Below are 7719 nucleotides of genomic sequence, written 5' to 3'. Positions count from 1 at the left end.
ACTTCCCTTAATCAAAAATGGAGATTTTAAATGAAAAAGGATATTCAAAGTATAGTCTTCTGAGGTAAAAATATCACAATAACATGTATGTTTACATGCAGTGTTGTGGTGTCAACCAGGAAATCCTGCCAAAAGACACTTGGAACCCATATGGTATTAGACGTATTGTTAAGCGCATTGGATGTGGGCTTGGCCCTCAGAAAGCCATGAGTAAACAGAATTATCATTACAATATAGTAAGCGTCTCATACCAAAACAGAATTACGTGCCAGCATGCAAACGGTTACAATCCTACCTATGAAAAGGCAACACTGCAAATATAATAGCAGGCCCTAAAACACCAATTCATCTCTTATTAGGAAAACATAAGTCTGGCTGCTATAGATCCTTACACAGAAACTATAAGCTAGCAGCATATTTTACCTCCGTTACACATGCAGAACACGGATATACTCTCTCCAAATACAGAATAAATAAGTATAAATATATAAGTATAAATAGAAATGTACAAACAATAACTGAACTGGAAATTGCAACACGCAAGACCCTGCACCATTCCTCATAAAACAATAAAATGAAGAAATATAAAACATCAATCAAAATAGTAAAACCATACTAATAAAAAGAATAAATATTTCAAAACAGCTGACAAATAGAATAACATTCAATAATTAAAAACCAATATACAAATTTTTAAACAGTTCCCAAACACCAATAAAATATTTCAAAACAGCAGACACATCACATAACACCCCAAAATTAAAACTAATAAGGATAAAAAATATTCTTCCGCCCCCATACCTGGAAACTTTTGATTTCCAGTCTTGTATTAGTAGGTGGGAAGGCCACAAACTTCCTCTTCTCTCATAAACATGTTCATTTGTTCACTCACACTCCCTCTCTCATATACACACTCATGCTCACAAACATATCCCTCTCTCACTAACCCACGCTTTTTCCCTCTCTTGTATACTCATATACTTTTTTTTCCCTCTCTCACTAACCCACGCTTTTTCCCTCTCTCATATACTCATATACTTTTTTTTCCCTCTCTCATATACTCATATACTTTTTCCCTCTCTCATATACTCCAGCCACAGTATAGACATAAGTTCTCATCCTCTAGTTTTTTGCTATCCTTTTATTCCCAGGCTACTCTAGCCCCCAAGTTCTATCTCCCTGTTATATGTAACTGCGCTTCGGCCTTCCTGTTATTTGGTTATGTTTAGTTAGTCCCTAAGTTCCATGTAAACCGGTCTGATATGAATCTTGTCATGAAGTTCGGTATAGAAAAATGTTAAATAAATAAATAAATAAATAAACTCTCTCATACACACACTCTCTCTCCCATTCGTATGCACTCTCCCTCACACATGCTATCTCCCTCTCTAATTTTAATAAAGTGTGATAATTTTAATAAAATTTGATTTGCTGCCTCACACCCATTCTCTCCCTCTCCCTCATAATACACACTCTCACTCACAAATGCTCTCTCTCTCTCACACACACTCCCTCACTCATCTGACCCACTTAATGTGTGGCTCCTGTGGTCCTGGAAATACGTCCTGCTGAGCACCACAGGATTCATACAAGCAAAAAAATCCAGGAACACCCGCAACACACACATACAGGCTCTCACCACCCTCTTTCTCGCATAGTAGCTCTCTTGCACGTAAATACAGGTTCTGAGGGCTTGGTCCTCTTCTGCTGGACCTCCTGATTTTCAGCCACCGAGATGGCGGTCTGCTGGCAGCCACCAGGTCCTCCTTCCCTCTTCCGCCACCTTGGGATGGGCTCTGTGGCAGCCTGTCAGGTCTCTCTTAATCTTCAGCTGCCAGTAGGATGCAGTCTGCTGGCGGCCACCAGGTCCTTTCTCTCTTTTCAACCGCTACAGGAGAGGCTCCACGGCTGTCTGCCAGGTCATAACATGACTGGCAGCAGGCGTTGTATTTAATCCTGCTGCTGTGGGCCCCAATCTCTCAGTAACAACTGCAGCAGATGACATTTTCTTAAATGTGACTCCTGCTGCTGGCTGGAGGTGGGCAGGGTTTAGGGTAGGGAGGTTTATCACCTCTGATCGGATCAGGCAAGAATTTGGTTTATTCCTGTCCAATGCAGATTCTGCAATCCATTGCTGCTGCCCCCACAGGTATGCCGCTCTGTAAAATTGCATGGTATGCACACCTGCTAGCACTGGACCTGCACAAATAATCAGTTGCAGCACATACAGACACAATCACAGGAACATGCTATCTTTCACACACACACACTTTCAATTACTGTTACATGTCTTTCTCTCATACACACAATTACAGGAACATGCTCTCTTCTCCTTACACATACACTCACACACACTCTCTCTCACACACCCAGACTCACATACATCCTTTTTCTCACACATTTATGCTCACACACCAACAATGACTCTGTTATCCTTAACAAACACTTCCTCACACACATCTTTTAGGCACACATCCTCACTCACTCCCGCAGGTGCTCTCTCTCACACACACATACTCTCAGGGCCTCCTCTCTTTTCTTGGGCTGCAGCGGAATAGACAGACAGACCTTGTGGGTCTCGGGTTCTCAGGCCGCAGCAGGATTGGATCTGTGGTAGCCCTGCTGTCTTCTAGGATGAGTTTCATCTTGGCCCCCACCAGGCTTGAGGTCTTCTTGGGCCACAGCGGTATAGGCTGTGCCATGGCCTGCCAAGCCTCCAGCACCGCCTTGCAGGTTTTGCTCCTCCTGGTGGAACAATTATAGGGGCTACCTCACCCATCCTCATTACAGTCATAACATTTCCAAATGAGATGAGTAAACACCTCTGAGGTCCACTGCCAGGTTGCCTAGTTCTGAGAGTAAAAATACTATTAATCTCTCATCCAAGTTTGTATTTTATTTTTATGAACGTAGATTACAATTAATTTTGAACATTATTTGGAAATTGTGGCATATAAGAATAAATAAATAAAGTCAGGCCCGGGGAGATAAAGGTACAGCCCTGCCAAGCAATAAGTGAAAAATGGAGTGTATATATATATATATACTAGCCGTTAAGCCCATAACAACAGGCTACATTAAAAAAATATTTTCGGTCCATTTCCTTCCCCCTCCCCCTCCCGTCTCCCTCCCTCCCTCTCCCCTCCCCCTCCCCTCCCTCTCTCCTCTCCCCAGTCACTCCCTCCCTCCCTCCCCTCTCCCTCCCCTCTCCCCCCTCTGTCACTCCCTCCCCCCTCCTCTCTCCCCCTTCCCTCAGTCACTCCCCCTCTCTCAGCTCATTCACAACCCCTTCGGATGGCACAAACAGAAGATCTCCGGGGGAGGTCCCTCCCTCCCTCGTGTGTGCCGCCGCTACCACTCCTCGCCGCCGCCGCCCCTCGCCGCCGCCACCTCTCCTCGCCGCCACCATGTTTTCAAAGAGCTGATGCTCTGCTCTCTCCTAGGCTTTACCCCTCGCTCCCTCACTGCTGAGTATTCTCTGTGCCTGTCCAAAGGATTTGCTTCTCATTCCCCTGCCACTGAGGATCCTCTGGCTGCCCCAGGCTTTATCTCTTAACTCCCACCAGTGCTGAGGATCTTTTGTGCCTATCCCAGGCTTTACCTCTTGCTCCCCAATCACAGAGGATCCACTGTGCCTCTTCCAAACTGTACTACTCATTCCCACACCACCAAAGATCCTCTATGTTTGTCCTGGACCTGAATTTCAATACCTTATTCAGATGAGCACCTGCCTGTGCCAGGGACACTTCTCTAGACAGGAAATCTGCACTGCTGATTTCCTTTCTTGCCCTATGTCATATTTTGTAGATTAAAGGCTTTAGGGCCAGGATCCATTTCATTACCTTCTCATTGGACTCCTTATTTTTATTTATCCATAAGAGCAGTTGGTGGTGCATTATGAGCGCGAACTGCCATCCCAGCAGGTAGTACTTCAAGGCCTCTAAGGCCAACTTGACTGCCAAGGCCTCCTTCTCCACTGTTGAATAATGTCTCTCCCGTGGCATCAGCTTCCAGTTAATATATGCCACAGGATGTTCTTGGCCATCCTTCTCTTGGACTAAGACTGCTCTCAAGCCTATTTCTAAGGCATCGGTCTGTACCGTGAAGGATTCAGTGAAGTCCGGACTTAGGACCAGTTCAGACCATAATACCTCTCACAGCCCAGAAGGCCTCCTCTGTTCCACTGACCACTGGACCTTCTCTGGTGCTTTCTTAAACAACAGCCTTGTGAGAGGCTCTACCTTTTCGGAGCAACTGGGGATAAATCTTCTATGAGGCTTAGAACATTCTCACTTTTGCTTTTGTTTGTAGGACTGGCACCCAGGTGATTGCCTCAATCTTCTGGGTCTGCGAATGGACCTTGCCCTTCCCCAAAGTGTAACCAAGATACTGGACTTCTTGCCCTCTCAGCAAGCACTTCTTAGAGTTGGCCATCAGTCGTACTTTCTTCACACTAGTTAGCACAGCCTGAAGTTTGCTTAGATGTGTCTTCTACACCACAATGTTATCCAAGTAGGCAGCTGCATACCCTTGATGGCAGCAGAGATGGAAGTCAACCAAGTGCCATAAAGTCCAAAAGAGAGGACAGTCCCCCTGGCATCAAGAATGCAGTTTTCTCCTTCACCACTGGCATGAGAGGCACCTACCAATAGCTTTTTGTAAGGTCCAGGATAGAAATGAACTGGGCTGATCCCAGACCTCAATCAATTCATCCACTCAAGGCATTGTGATTGCTTCAAATTTTGAGAGCTCGTTGATCTTTTTAAAGTCAATGCAGAACCTTATGCTCTCATCTGACTTTGGCACCAGTACTATGGGTGAGAAGCAATCACTGTTAGACTCCTCTATAACTCTGAGCCAGAACATCTCCTTTTTTTCACTCTCAATGACATGGCACCTGGCATGACATCATTATGCCTCCTGGAGTTGTGTGGTAGTGATCCTATTAGATTCCCATGGCACCTGACCTCGGGAATCCTATAGGGTCATTGCCGCACAACTCCTCCAGGAGGCGTAATGATGTCATGCTGCACCAGGTGGGTATGATCTGGTAGGTTCAAGAAGATCTCCTTGTTTTGATCCACCGGCTGATTTAAGTCAGCTGTTTGTGGGTGGACATCTGCTTTCCAAAAGGAATCTGGGTTCGGTCCACTTTAGGTCTGACTTCTGGACCAAACTCTTCTTGCACAATTCTGCACATCTGTGCAACTCACTTCAGAAGATTTACTTAGTAGATTTGAGTTTTCTTTTGTTTATCTAGTTGGTCTATTTTGTAATCCACAGGCCCTGTTTTCTCCAAAACGTCATAAAGTCCTTGCCAACAGGCTAACAACTTGCTTTCCAGAGATGGGAGGAAGACGAGGATGCAGTCCCTTGGCTGGAATACTCTTTGGACCATGGGGCTGATTATAACCTCAGGCTTGGGTTACCTGAGTCTTCTCTAGGCATAGGTGGCCGCCTCCCCAGTTCTTTTAGACAATCCTGCATTCAGAGAACATAGGTTCTGCCCGGGGTTCCCTTCATCTTCCCAAGTTTCGCAAGCTATGTTCAAGATTCCTCTCAGCCTCCTCCCAAACAGTAACTCAAAAAGAGAAAAAACCCATCAAGCTCTGGAGTATTTCGCAGATTGCAAACAGGACATAGGGTAGCAAGGAGTCCCAGCTCTTGTTGTCTTCATCCTCAAACTTCCTCATTTGCTTGAGTATCTGACTGAAGCACTTAATGAGGCTATTGGTCTGCAGGTGATCACCGAGGTACGCAGAGTTTTTACCTTGAGCAGAGTTGTTTCATTACTTTGGACACAAACAGTAATCAGGATCTCCTTGGGCAGCCCAAGTTGTGAAAAAACCTCCATTAGCGAGGTCGCCACTGTTGGGGTTCTCATATTTGTAGCTGTACTGCCTCTGGATTTCTTGTGCATAGTCAAGAATGACAAGGATGTACTTATTTCCTCGAGTAGATTTTTCTAGTGACCCCACTAGGTCTATGCCCACCCTTTCAAAAAGAGTCTCGATGATGGGCATTGGTATAAGAGATGCCATCTGTATGTTGGCAGGCTTTGTGAGTTGGTAGGTAGGGCAAAACTGGCAATACAACTGGACCTGTTTATGTAGGCCCAGCTATTTATTTATTTATTTATTTATTTATTTATGGGTTTCTTATATACCGAGGCACGTTTGCAAAACATCACCTCGGTTCACAATGTAACATAACTTAGCAACAAGCTTTACAATAATAATAATAATAATAATAACTTAGCAACAAGCTTTACAATAATAGCTAATAGAACTGTGCCAATATTTTCTCTCGGGTCTTTTCCTCCCCCAGGTGACCCCCTAGAAGTTGACTGTGTGCTAATTGAATGACCTTGTGGTGATATGGTTTGGAAACTAGCAGTTGTTCTATTAATTCCCCCTCCAATACTTCCCTTTGTTACTCAGTAAAGTAGGTCCCCTGTCATTATAAAATAAGGAGGAATAGGGTCTGTAATCTGTGCTCTAGGGACTAGATTTCTGTCCACCCTCTCTATATGCTCCCAGGCCCACTTAAAACACTCATTCTCCCTCTGGGCCCATCTGAAACTTCCCAGGTTACCCTTCTTTTCCCACTCAAAGGGGTTAGTATGACATTATGGTTGGGTTGCTGCTCTTCTCCTGACTCCGACCCATCTTCCCCGGTTGCCTCTAAATTAGTTGCATAACTGTATTCTTCCTGTTGGCATTGCTTCTGGGATTTAGGAGTCTTACGAGTTTTTATGATACAGGTCTGGATCTTCTAAGAGGAAGAGCTCTGGAAATGTCAGTTCTTCGTTGTTTGCCTGAGGTAAACCTGGTGTGAGCTGGTTCCACAAGATTTTGAAATTCAGACAGTCTCAAACCAAGAAAGAGCTCCCATTTTTATTTGGTCTTCGTCAACCGGGGTCTTTAGCTGTACTTGGCTTGTAGGATACTGCTGTTGGTCCCCATGGATACACACCAGAGTCATGGCTTTCTCGTAGTCGATCTGGATCTGCTTCACTAAGTCTCTTTGAATGAACATTTTCACACTCCCAGAGTCCACTAATGCCTGGGTTGCAGAGCTCTCTAACTTCACTGGAATCACAACCATAGAGACTTCCTAGATGGGTACATCTACAAAATTACAATAATGTGGGGCCTTGAAATTAACATCCACTGGCTCATCGTCCCTGCGGGGATAGTCTCTGGCAAAATGGCTCCTTTCTCCACAGCTGAAACATGGTGCTCCAGCTGAGGTTTGCAGTTGATGTAGAAAAACCTGACAGATCTGCACTACTGGTAGTCGGGGCCTCTGACTCTTAGGACTCCATCAACCTCTACCTGAGTTAAGTGCCTTCCTAGGGGACCGTGGCGACTCAGGCATGATCTGGGCCTGGTAATAGGCCTTCGCTACTTCCAGCGCCTTTTCAAGCGAAAGATTTGGGGGTTAGCAGACTCACTGCTGCCTAGGCCGTTCTAGGCTGTCTAGGAACTATTCCAGCAGAACCACTTTGGCTACTTCCACCCCAGTCTTCCCTTTCAGGCACAGACACTTCTAAATTACATTTTTGTGTCTGTGTACTAGATTCCTTGGGTTTTCCCCAGCTTAAAGAACTCTGAAATTGCTTTGGTAGGCTTCTGGGGTGAGTCCTGCTCTCTCTAGAATGGTGGCCCTGACTTCCTGATAGGTGGCCCTCCCTTCCAGATTGGCTGTTTAGAAGGC

This window comes from Rhinatrema bivittatum, chromosome 1 (assembly GCF_901001135.1).
Source record: "Rhinatrema bivittatum chromosome 1, aRhiBiv1.1, whole genome shotgun sequence".
In the NCBI taxonomy this organism is placed as follows: domain Eukaryota; kingdom Metazoa; phylum Chordata; class Amphibia; order Gymnophiona; family Rhinatrematidae; genus Rhinatrema; species Rhinatrema bivittatum.
This window is presented reverse-complemented; position numbering follows the sequence as displayed.